At 34.1% G+C, this 12,902-nt stretch overlaps 1 non-coding gene across 1 annotated transcript; it reads left to right on the top strand.

The window, feature by feature from the left end:
* The first annotated feature begins 12,487 nt into the window (after positions 1 to 12,487).
* TRNAP-UGG lies at positions 12,488 to 12,559 on the top strand. Its single transcript has one exon. It is a non-coding gene; the product is annotated as a tRNA-Pro (tRNA).
* Positions 12,560 to 12,902: the final 343 nt, after the last annotated feature.

The raw sequence follows: 12,902 nt of genomic DNA on the forward strand, positions 1-12,902 counted from the left end.
TTTAGTTCGTTGACTCGGTTCAGTTTCAAGACATACATCAAGCAAGAACCAATAATTTTATCTCTATTAAACCGACATTTCAAGTCAATTGAACCTGATTACATATTACAACTTAAATAAACTTAACATGATATGATATGAACTTTATTTATGTCAACATTTCTTAACAATATTAATTGAAATACATCCAAATGATTTGAGAACAAATTCTAAAAACACAATGATAAATTTCAAACCTTAACGTGCATAAAGCACATGGACTAGCAACGAAAAACGATAGATTAGTAAGAAAGACATTTGGTCAAATAGTATGATTCTCAATTCCTGTGTAAGAGGTCGGGAATTCCATAATCAGAATGCCCCACAAGCTCTATCAAATGGTTTACGTTGTTGCCCCACAAGCTCTATAAGGAGAGTAAGATTCGGATTACCTTGTTGATCGAATATCTCAAGGCAAGAACATTGTTTGAGATTCGAATCACTCCACAAGCAAGATCGATCATGTCTAGCTTGAATGATTCTTGTTGATCAAATATCTCAACACAAAAACACTTGTTTGAGATTCGAATCACTCCACAAGCAAGATTGATCATGTCGAGCTTGAATGATTCTACATGCAACCTAAACTACATATAATTGCAAAGAAACTTAGCCATTAGCTAAAGAAAAGCACAAATGCTCCTTTTACTATATTTTTCAAGTCTCCCTATAAATACAACATACATGGCTTTATATAGTCTCAAAATGAAACTATTAAAGGCATTCCAAGAGTTGTAACCTTCATACTTTATGACTATAATTAACTATTATGTAATTGTAACCTAAAGTAAATAAAAAGTCTTAAAATACATTAATGAAATACAATAACTCTAAATTACTCTAAAATGTAATCCACCAAAATTTATTACATGAAACTTCATTCTTCTTCAATGTGCCATGAATTGAAATATCTTTTGATAATTTCAACAATATTTTCTTCATATCTTCATTGAAGAATATTGTATGATTGATGTCTGTTGGTTCATATCAAATATTATCACAATAAGGTCAATGAGGGGAATACACCAATTGTTGGGCAACAAAGTCAACACAAAGAAATTAGAAAAGAAATATGAAAACTTGAGTTGTGAAAGGTGTAAATTGGAAAGAATCTTAGTGCTCGAGGATAATATAGTGTTATGAAAACTAGCTAGATTGAATCTTCAAAGATTAATGTAAATTTTGTGAAAATTTAGAGGAACCCTTTTAGTATGTTTTGAATAGCTTAGTCATGCAGCAACAACGTAATGCTTCAAATACTCTTCCTTATGATTAAATACTAATGGTTCGTGAGGTCAGAAGTCTTTCTTTAATGTTAAGGATATTTAGTCCTAAAGTATAACTTACCATATATATCATATTTGATCTTTTATTATAGGATATTTGTGTTCTATCACCGCTCTTTTCATTTATTGTTATTCACCTATCCTTTATAATTTATTTGATTATTTGAGAACTTCATTCTGGTGGTTTTAGAAAATACATGAGATTATAATGATGGTGTTTATATAACACATGCGGAAGCAATTTGGATCTTAGGCACTTTTAGAACATCAATTATAGTAAATAACTAGCATGTTCATGAGTATTAAAACTTAATGAGTTTGAATACTAACCTTTTGTAGTTCAATTTCTTTTTTCCTCACAAACCGGTTTCGAACCACCACTAGTGTCTTCTCCACTATCCTCCGGCCTTAGAACGGGATTGTGGAATCCGGTGAGTGACTAAACTTGGGAGGGATTTTGTATATATGAAGAGAGTGTTTGTGAGAGGTTTTTCTCAAGGTTTTTCACCAAGAAGAAGACATTTCATGTTTTATGATCACTCTATTTATAGAGTCATGTTTGCATGTTCATGCAAATTTGAGATCACCAAATTTTGACACTAAAAATTCCACTCAAATGTTTGGGATTACGTGGCAAGCATGCATACTTGAGTTAACCAAATTTTGACACTCAAATTTGTAGGGTTTATTTGGCAAACATGCAAGTTTGGTTAAACAAAATTTTGACACCTCAAAATTCCACTAATATGGATTTTTCCATTAAATGAAGTCAACATTTTGACTTTCTTCATTTTGATTCAACAATCAATTTGAATTATAAATTTCAAATTAAAGTAATATTTAATGATTAATTAAATATTTAATTAATATTTAATATTAATTCAAATGCCAATCCCAATTAATTCCGACACATATTTGATTAAGATATTAAATTTTATTTAAATATCTTAGATTCTTTCTTTTTGTTTAATTCATAAATAAAACAAAAATGCAGTTAAATATATATATATGTAGTGCATTCTCCCTAATTTGAATTCGAACACTTCGAACTCACTCGTCACACTGTTCTATGGTTTAGTCCGATATGAGCTACCAGAGGGACCTAATGGACCTATAGATCATGGGCTCCAACGATCCAAGATTAACCGGTTAAACTCATTAACTTTGTTAACCAACATTCGTTAAGTACTAGGACATTCTACTATAGCCTAGTAGTTGCACTCCCCTCACTATAGATATATTTTTGTCCATTTGATATAACCATGATTAGTAAGTCGATCCTTCACAAGTTGTTCGTAACTAGAGCTGGGTCAATTTACCGTTTTACCCTTGAAGTTACTTCTTGTTTCTTATGTCTCACTGATCCTCTAATGAACAATTGGTTTGTGGTCCAACCAGTAAACCGGATCCCTCTCAGGCCAATGAGAGGGTGGGGCCCCTTATTCAAGACCTGGAGTCAGTAATTAAGGGAACTACCTCTCTTCTATCCTTAAAAGTGGGTAGGAGTGAATTCCATCTTGCACCCCACGTCCTCAGCCATTTACCCAGTCTTACCCCTGAAATGAGAGACCTATTGAGTTGGCGAACTTGAGCCACTCTCACCCATGCAAATCTAAGGATAATTCCGAATAAACAAGGAGTTCATGGTTAGCTCAAGATTAAGATCGAGTTACTTAGGTCATCGAATGAAAAGAAAATCAGTCTCAACAGTAAACGACATTATAAAGTGAGAGTGATTTTCTTCATGGTCCGATCTTATACAATACTTATTGCATAGGACGCCCCCACTCACATGTCTTCACATGTACAATTTTAGTGATCGCATTGTTTATATCATATACAAAAGTGGGCCGCATCCATAGTGTCCTCAGGATAAGGTACTCAGTCTTATCCTTATATTATATACTTGAACTTGATCAACTCTTATGTCTCTACATATAGTTCAAGTAATCATACTATAGCCAGAGTGTTCTTAGTTTATTGGATTTAGATTAATGATCGTAAAGTTCACTTTATTCAATAACAACCTTTACTGAATAAACAACAATAATAACTTTATTGAAAATAAAATATGTTTTTGTTTACAAACTATGAGTTTTAGGACATAAAACCCAACAAACACCCACTTGGACTAAAACTCTAGTGGAGTTTTATAACGTTGAGTAGAGAGAAAGACATAAATACAATAAACTAGGGCATCACATACTCATGCCTTTTCTCCCACTTGCCCTAGATTACCTAACTCGTAGTCCTAGACTCACTAGGTGCCCTTCATACACTTTAGCCGTGAGGGGCTTTGTAAATGGATCAGCAATGTTGTGCTCTGAAGCTATCTGTGTGACGATCACATCTCCTCGTTACACAATCTCTCTTATGAGATGATATTTGGGCTCAGTATGTTTTCTTCGCTTATGTCTTCTTGGTTCATTTTGAATTTGCAAACCCTTTGCTCGTGATCCTGTTCAATGAACCCCTCTGGTTGAGCCATATAGATACTCTCTTCAAGATTGCCGTTTAGAAAGGATGTCTTAACATCCATTTTCCAAATTTCATAATCATAAAATGTGGCAATAGACAAGAGTATTCTAATCGATTTAAGCATAGCAACAGGAGAGAAGGTTTCTTCATAGTCCACCCCCTCTCTTTGAGTATAACCCTTTGCTACTAGTCGAGCTTTAAAGGTCTGTACCTTACCGATTTGGTCTCGTTTCCTCTTATAGATCCACTTGCAACCAATAGGTTTTACCCTATCTGGTTGATCTACAAGTTCCCAGATTGAATTGAAGTACATTGACTCCATTTCAAGATTCATGGCTTTAATCCACTGATCTCTATCTTCATCATTCATTGCTTGTTCATAGATCAATGGATCCTCAATGCCATCATCAGGTATGATGACTTGAGTTTCTGCCAAACCCAAGTAACGATCGGGTTGAGTTATAACCCTCCCACTACGTCGAGGCATTCTCAACTCTTGAGAAGGATGTGATTGACCAGAAGTGTTAGCTCCATCAACAACTCTTATTGAAGGACCAGCTTGATCAACAACTCTTGTTGTTGTATCAGTAGCTTCTTTAGAAATCTCACTTAATACTTGTTCGCTACGAGGTTGATGATTTCTTACGTGATCTTCCTTTAAGAATGTAGCGTTTGTTGATACAAACACTCTATTTTCTTGAGGGTCATAAAACAAACCATCTTTCGTCTCTTTGGGGTATCCTACGAATAGACATAATTTTGAACGACGTCCTAATTTCTTGGAATTTTGCACCAACACATGTGCATCCCCAAATTCTGAAGTGACGTAAACTACCTTTACGCCCTTTTCATAACTCATAAGGTGTTTCTGAAACACTCTTAGTAGGAATCATGTTCAAAATGCATGTAGCAGTCTCCACTACATATCCCCAAAACGGATCGGGTAATTGAGCGAAACTCATCATAGATCGAACCATGTCTAACAAAGTTCTATTTCTCCTTTTTGATACACCATTTTGTTGAGGCATACCAGGGGCTGAGAGTTGTGACCTTATTCCATGTTCTATCATATAGTCCTAAAATCTTAAGTCCATGTACTCTCCTCCTCGATCTGATCGAAGTGTTTTAATAATTTTACCTAATAGATTCTCAACCTCAGTCTTATACTCTCTGAATTTTTCAAGAGCTTCAAGCTTGTGACGTATTAGATAAAGATAGTCATACCTTGAATAATCCTCAATAAATATAATGAAATATTCATACCCTCCTCGTGCTTTGACATTCATTGGACCACACAGATCTGTATGCACGAGTTCTAAGGTTTCTTTGGCTCTATAACCTTTTTCGAAAAACGATCGTTTAGTCATTTTACCCTCAAGACAAGACTCACATGGAGGTAAATAGTTGTCTTCTAACTTATTTGGAAGTCCATTTTTATCCAATCTATCAATCCTATTGAGATTAATGTGGCCTAGTCTTAAGTGCCAAAGATAGGTATTAGGAGAAATTTTTTGTCATTTATTTTGAGTTTCAGCTTTTTTAAACATCTCGGTATTTAAAATGGCTTTTATTTCGCTCGATTTTAACATATATAAGTTGTTTTCTAATTTTGTAGAACAAATATGAATACCTCTTTTGCAAATGAACAAGAGATAGATATTAGATTTCTTTTCATTTCAGAAACAAAAAGTACATTATCTAATATACTGAATCTATCTCCAAAAAACAACTTTAAATTTCATACTGATCTTGCTGAGACAGCTTTTCCTGTTCCAACCTTGAGTGTTATCTCACCGTCCGCAAGCATTCTCCAGAAGCTAGTTTCCTGGTAAAAAGAACTACTGAACATATTTCTACAACGAGTATCCAAGTTGAGTTTTCATACTCTACTGAACATATTTCTACAACGAGTAAATCATATTTACCTTGTTGTGTCTTTTTGGCTTTATTCTCTGCAATGTATTTTGGGCAGTTTCTCTTCCAGTGCCCGTTTTCGTTGCAATGAAAACATTTTTCTTTATCTGCTTTTTGAACCTTATGTTTGCGGTTAGTAGGAATCTTATTTTTCCCTTTACCCTTCTTCTTCATCAAAAACACTTTTAGAAGTTGAAGATCCAGGCTTAGTTTCTTAGTACGATACACGTAGTAATTTTTTGGAGATAGCAACATTTGCTTCTCCTTTTTGTCCCTTGTTCGTTAAGAGAGATTGATAAGTCTGTAGCTCATTGAGAAGAGCAGTCAAGTTATATTCTATTTTTTTCATTACCACATTTGTGCGGAACTGACTTGACTCTTCTCATCAATGACAACTTCATTTTCTTCTGTCACATTGAAATTGACCATCATGTCTAGGACATGTTCTCTAACTGAGGTCGCTTCTTACATACGACAGTTGTAAATGTATTTTATGGCTTCATATCTAAGGGAGAAGGACGGTTGTCCAAACATCTCTTTTAGAGATTCCATAACTCTTAGTAATTCTTCGGAAGTGTGACCCGTCATTTTCAGACCTCATAGATCGGTCCTAACAATGCTATCGAACGAAAAAGCCAAAGTTGGGAACGGACCTAAGAAATCCTATCCATTTTTAGAGTTTGTGTTGTTTCGACTCCCATGTTACAACCCTCCAAATGGGTAGTAGCTTTTGGGCAACATGTAGGTGGAACATGGGAATCTCACGGTGCAACCTAGTGGTGGAGACCATAGGAGGTGTTGATATACTTCCTTCTCCCACTTACTATAAATACTTTCTCTATTCACCTTGTTATTGACTCATGCAAATACCTTCCGAATGGAGGACGCTCCCAGGGCGACACAAGGCCGAGCATGAATCTCACGGTGTGAATTTTTCAGAGAGCGTAAAAGGAAAACGATGTATCTCATATATCTTTTTCCTCCCACTAAGTATTTTAGACGGTTGGGTATATCTATTACTTCGTTATATTCCGACTAATTAAATATAGCTTAAGTCTAGGTTATTTTTCTAAAACTTATATCACTTAAGCATGCTCATAAAACTGGGCTAACTAAGCTCAAGTACTGGTCCGATCTCCAGGCAGTAGGTGTTTTGTAAACCGTGAACGTAAGATTTTAACTATTAAAATTGATCGTGCTTGGTTCTTAACCCTGAATGAGCATGTACTTAACTTTATTATAGATTTTAACGTCTATCTCGTTTTATGACGTTGAAAATAACCTATAACATGCATCTAACATGCTTTATATAACAATTATATAATCATCCATTCCATGCAATAATATAACAATTTATATCTATCACTCATGGAACCCTAAACATGCATACTATAAATTATAATAATTATAACATACTTGGAATGCATGAAACATGCTTAGCCTATGGTGAAATTTTAAATCTATATGACATACTTTGTGCATATACATTTTCTATTTAATTAAAACATACATTCATAATGCATAATTAATTAAACACGCTAAAGTGGATTGGTTTTGGCATTTTAAAACAAGCAATTAACTAAATTATTACATTAATAATTAAAAATAACTTGAACCGCTCCCGAGGTCAGGAATTGGGCGACCCAACCCTTAAAAACGTTGAACCAGACCCCAAAGGCAGAAAAACCACCCGAACTGCCTCTTCCATCTTCTTCTTTGGTTCAGCTTGCTATCTCTTCCATTTTCGATCAATTACAACCTAAAATGGACTCTAATGATTCCATAAAAATTACAAACCTTTCTTCATTCATTAAAGCCCATACACATTAGGCTTATTACAATAATTGTATCAAATAAAAGCATAAAAAAATGCCAAAACCAAAACCATCCACTTTAGGAACTACAAAATTTCATTCAAGAAATTGTACCCACCATGATCAAATTAATGTAAATAAAGTGCCTAAAACTTGCTCTGATACCAATTGATGGTGTAAATATAACACATGCGGAAACAATTTGGATCTTAGGCACTTTTAGAACATCAATTATAGTAAATAACTAGCATGTTCATGAGTATTAAAACTTAATGAGTTTGAATACTAACCTTTTGTAGTTCAAATTCTTTTTTTCCTCACGAACCGGTTTCGAGCCACCACTAGTGTCTTCTCCACTATCCTCCGGCCTTAGAACGGGATTGTGGAATCCGGTGAGTGACTAAGCTTGGGAGGGATTTTGTATATATGAAGAGAGTGTTTGTGAGAGGTTTTTCTCAAGGTTTTTCACCAAGAAGAAGACATTTCATGTTTTATGATCACTCTATTTATAGAGTCATGTTTGCATGTTAATGCAAATTTGAGATCACCAAATTTTGACACTAAAAATTTCACTCAAATATTTGGGATAACGTGGCAAGCATGCATACTTCAGTTAACCAAATTTATTGGATTTAGATTAATGATCGTAAAGTTCATTTTATTCAATAACAATCTTTAATAAATAAACAACAATAATAACTTTATTGAAAATAAAATATGTTTTTGTTTACACACTATGAGTTTTAGGACATAAAACCCAACAATTATAACTTACCATATGTATCATATTTGATCTTTTATTATAGGATATTTGTCTTCTATTATAGTTCACCATAGGTATCATGTTTTCCTTTTATTACAGGCTTTTTTCATTTATTGTTATAACCCTATCCTTTATAATTTATTTGATTATTTGAGACCTTCATTTAGGTGTGGTGGTTTCAGCCAATACATGAGAATATAAAACGTAGGGTAATGTGCTTATCAACAATGTGAAGTTAACAAGACAATAATAATAGGTTCTAAAGCACAAAAACATGTGGATAAATTTCAAATATTGAGGCGCGTAAAAGATATGGACCAGCAACTAATATTGATAGATCCACTACAAGGCATTTGGTCTAGTGTATGATTCTCGCTTCAGGTGCGAGAGGTCCCGAGTTTGATTCTAAAAATGCCTCCAACAATTATATCAAATTGAAGCATGCAATATAATAAGATTTGAAATAGGTTTTTTAAACCTTGAATCAAGAAGTAATTCAAATTGATATTTGGAAAGAAAAAAAAAAGCTATATTTAATTATAATTTACAAGTGTCTTTATAACATATTAATTGAAGAGAGCAAACAATAAGAATAAACAAACAAAGGAAATTGTTTATGTATGATTCTCTTCAAATCTTGGAAACTATGAGGATTCCTCTCCTTTCTTGACATCAAGACTTACTTTTTTGGGACTTGGAACATAAACAGTCATCTACTCTTACTCCTACTCCCTTCTATAAGAATCAACATAGCATAATCATTCCATGAAGGCTGAGGTAGTCTTATAAAAGAAGATGAGGGTACCACTTTCTATTGCAGAATTTCTATGTGAATAGAGAATGAACCATATTCTTGGGAGATAAGATAGAGCCTCGAGCCTAACTTCAAAGGCATTACACAAATTGTTCTATGATATTTTTTCTAGGAACTCTTTGTTATGTTGTGCGCTGAAGGTTTAAGGAAAGGGACACAGATTCTCTATTGCACTGATCTCCCAATAGAAGTTTTACCTAGGTCATCTATCGTCACAATCCTTTTAAGGAAGATGCGCCAAAATAACCAGTGAACAATAACATTTAAAGAAGTTTCAGAGAGCAAGAAGAGGATTGTGATAGAAGTTTCCCTACGTAAAACTTCTTTAAATGTCTTAGCCAATCACGACCTCATAATGAGGAGTCTCTTGGACAACAATAGCATATGGACAACAAATGTCTTAGCCAATTGTAACGGTTATGATTGCTCAAGGCATGTCGCCCAAATAACCGATAAACAATAACATTGTCCAAATAACAACCTTGGACAAAATTTTTTTTACAAGAATGGCTGAGACATGCAACATGCAACCACAGGCAACACGCCTTGGGCAATCATGACTGTGACATCTGCCCCCACACAGTTTATTGGATAAGGCTGACTTTAGGTCTCTCGATGCGCTTCTAGCTGATCTCATAATGAGGAGTCTCTTCCAACCTACTAGGTGCTGTTGAAAAGTACTTCTCGGTTTGTTCAGTCTTCATGTCTTCTCTGTTCGTGTCTTTCCTACTTTCTTCGCTTAAAACTTTTTCTTAATTGTATGACGTCATATCACCTACTTCTGCTTGATGTCTTCTTAGTCGAAATAATAACGTTTCAAGTTACTAACGTGGACAACAAGGTTAGTCCGCATCCATAAGAGCAATTAGATTCTATATGATGTCTTCATAATCTTACGGATAACTTTAACTAGTCCATAGTATTTTCACACCAGTCTTTGGTTTTGTTGCTTTGAACTCGAAGTTGATATAACCTTAACTTATATGAACTCTTTATTTTTCTTGAAATTATTGTGGTTGACGCTTCCGACTGACCCTTCTCTACATCAGTCTAGATGATATTTATGTGTGAACATGTGTTGTTTCAATGGTTTGTTTTTGTCTCCCTTCTTTAGTATCTGACCTTGTTTTTGACTCTCTTGGTGGGGATAAATCCATTATCTGACCTTGTTTTGCGTCGTGGTGTTAATGTAGTGGCAACAAGGTTTCTATTGAGATTGGCGCACTCGAGCTCCCCTTTTCAATTACAACAATAGCAGAAAGCGTAGATTCATCATGGCTATGATTATTTTTCAACTGTTGTATCGACATAATTTTCAACCCTCTTGGTTGATGGATGTTTTTCTGAATGATCGTCGGGTTAGACTCCGTTACTGCTAGACATTTTGCTAGGGGCATGTAAATGACTTTGTGTTTCAGCAGGACGTTCATTCCTGACACGACGTCGAAGTCATCCATTTCAACTATCACTAAACAATTTTCCTAGTCCAAGGCTCTAGCTTGATTAGAGTTCTCATTGTGACTCTTAAGACAGACAAAGCTTCCAATTTGACGGCGTTCATCTTTCCTGTATCTTGATGCCAAAGGATGTTAAAATATTTTGCATCGGTCTCCATCATGTTGTGGGTGGCTCTAGAGTTGACAATGGTGTTCCTTACTACTTTGTGCTTTATCCAGACCTCGACATGCATAATATATATATATTCATTTAACTATAAGACATATGGTCCATGGTAAATTGTAAGTCTTATACTCATTAATATTATAATGGCTACTACCTAAATTATAACCTAAAGTTGATAATTGATGTTCAATTAGCCAACCTTAAATTTGTAATCATTGTGAAGTGATTGAAATTAGAATGGAAGTAGTTTAAACTCCTAGTACCTTAAATGAAGTTGGTCTCTTCTAATAAAACACGAATTTCTCTTTAATATCATTAATACAATTATGCTTCATATTGAACCTACCAAACATGAAACTAAAACTACGTTCAATTTAACTCCATTTTATTGTCATCTTGAATGACGTGCAGGATATATTCTTGGTTTACCTTGATATTTCATATTAGTTAAGTTTTTTGCAAAATCACAATTTGACAATAACAAAGATGAACTTGAGTCTGTTTATTATTTTAAAGAAAATTTCTTTCTCCATCTTATTCCTAATAACTCTTCAACTAAATTCATATTATGCTAAGAAACAAATTTTTTACTCGCAAGAAGTAAAATATGCAACTTTAACTAAAATTTCATCGAAACAAATTTTATTGTCATACAACATAGATGACAATTATAGCCTTCAAACAAAAACTAGAGTAGTTGTGGTGAATGGGATAGAAACTCTAGTGTTCATCCATAATATACAACCACTACCTAAATTATTTCCTATAACTTTCAAAACATAAGTTGTAGTTGAAAATTACATAAAACAATCCCCAAAATCCAAGAACTCGTGTCCAATTAGTCAATCCTAAAGATAGCAACTAACATAGAGTAATTGAAAATTTAAAGTTCCAGTTACTTAACTAAATTTCATCTCGTCTTTAATAAAACATGAGTTGCACTTAAGTTCATGAAATATTTGACTCCAACTCTTAGTACTATTAATGCAATTATATTTCATATGAGTTTGTCATAAATCAAACTATGTTACATTCAATACAACTTCATTTTCTTGTCATAGGAAGCAAAATAGAAGAATTAAATCAAACAAACTGATGAACTGAGCCGAATAAATCCAACCCAACCCAAACGGATTAGTTTGATTCATTTGTTGGGTTATAGTTTATTTGAACACTTGCATACTAGACCATCAACTTTTTGTTTTATAGTCCAACAACCGCTCAAGAAAATAGATTTCAAACTTGAGAGAAAAAAATATACTGAGGAGTTATAAATGTTGCAATTTTTTAGAAAGGGCATTTGGTCTAGTGGTATGATTCTCGCATAGGGTGCGAGAGGTCTCGAGTTCAATTCTCAAAAGAATTAGCCTCAAAGAAAACAATTCAAACACCATAGTGTATATTCTTCCATCTTAAAACTATGATGATGCTCTTTTTTAATATCATTTTATCTTTTCCACTTTCAATAGGCATGCCTACCCAAATCCTAACTTTCGATATTTTCTTTAATTGTGTATTCCCCGATATGTGTCTCAAATGGAACTATCAAACTAAAACTTACATTATTTTCTTCTCAATACAGTAATTTCCATAAAAAACATAATATATAGTCCATACTAAGGGCATTTGGTCTAGTGGTATGATTATTGCTTTGGGTGCAAGAGGTTGTCCAAAAGAAAAAAAGCACTAAAATAATTAATTATCAGGTTTATGAAAAAGAAATTGTCATTCTTTTGTCTTTTAAAATCCATACTAAGGGCATTTGGTCTAGTGGTATAATTCTTGCTTTGGGTGCAAGAGGTCTCGAGTTCGATTCTCGGAATGCCCCTCCAAAAGAAAAAAAGTACTAAAATAATTATCGTTTCAGGTGTGAGAGGTCTCAAGTATATCCTTTCTACTATAAAGGCATTTTCCTGAACCAACCGGGCACAAAACGCCGAGATAGAAAGTCGAACGCGAGCTCTTTTCGCGTATACGCAATTGCAAGTATGAGTGCTAGGTAAGAGAGAATGTCAAATGAGAAAGACATTCAATTACGGCAACATTCGCAACTACCAAAGTGCACTAAACCTAATAGAGATCTTCGATCTAATAATAATGGAACTTCAAGCCCATTTAATCAATCCGCTTTGTACCTTATTGTTGACCGAACCAGTTGCACGCCAGACCCA

This window comes from Cucurbita maxima, unplaced genomic scaffold (assembly GCF_002738345.1).
Source record: "Cucurbita maxima cultivar Rimu unplaced genomic scaffold, Cmax_1.0 Cma_Scf00307, whole genome shotgun sequence".
NCBI classification, from domain to species: Eukaryota; Viridiplantae; Streptophyta; class Magnoliopsida; order Cucurbitales; family Cucurbitaceae; genus Cucurbita; species Cucurbita maxima.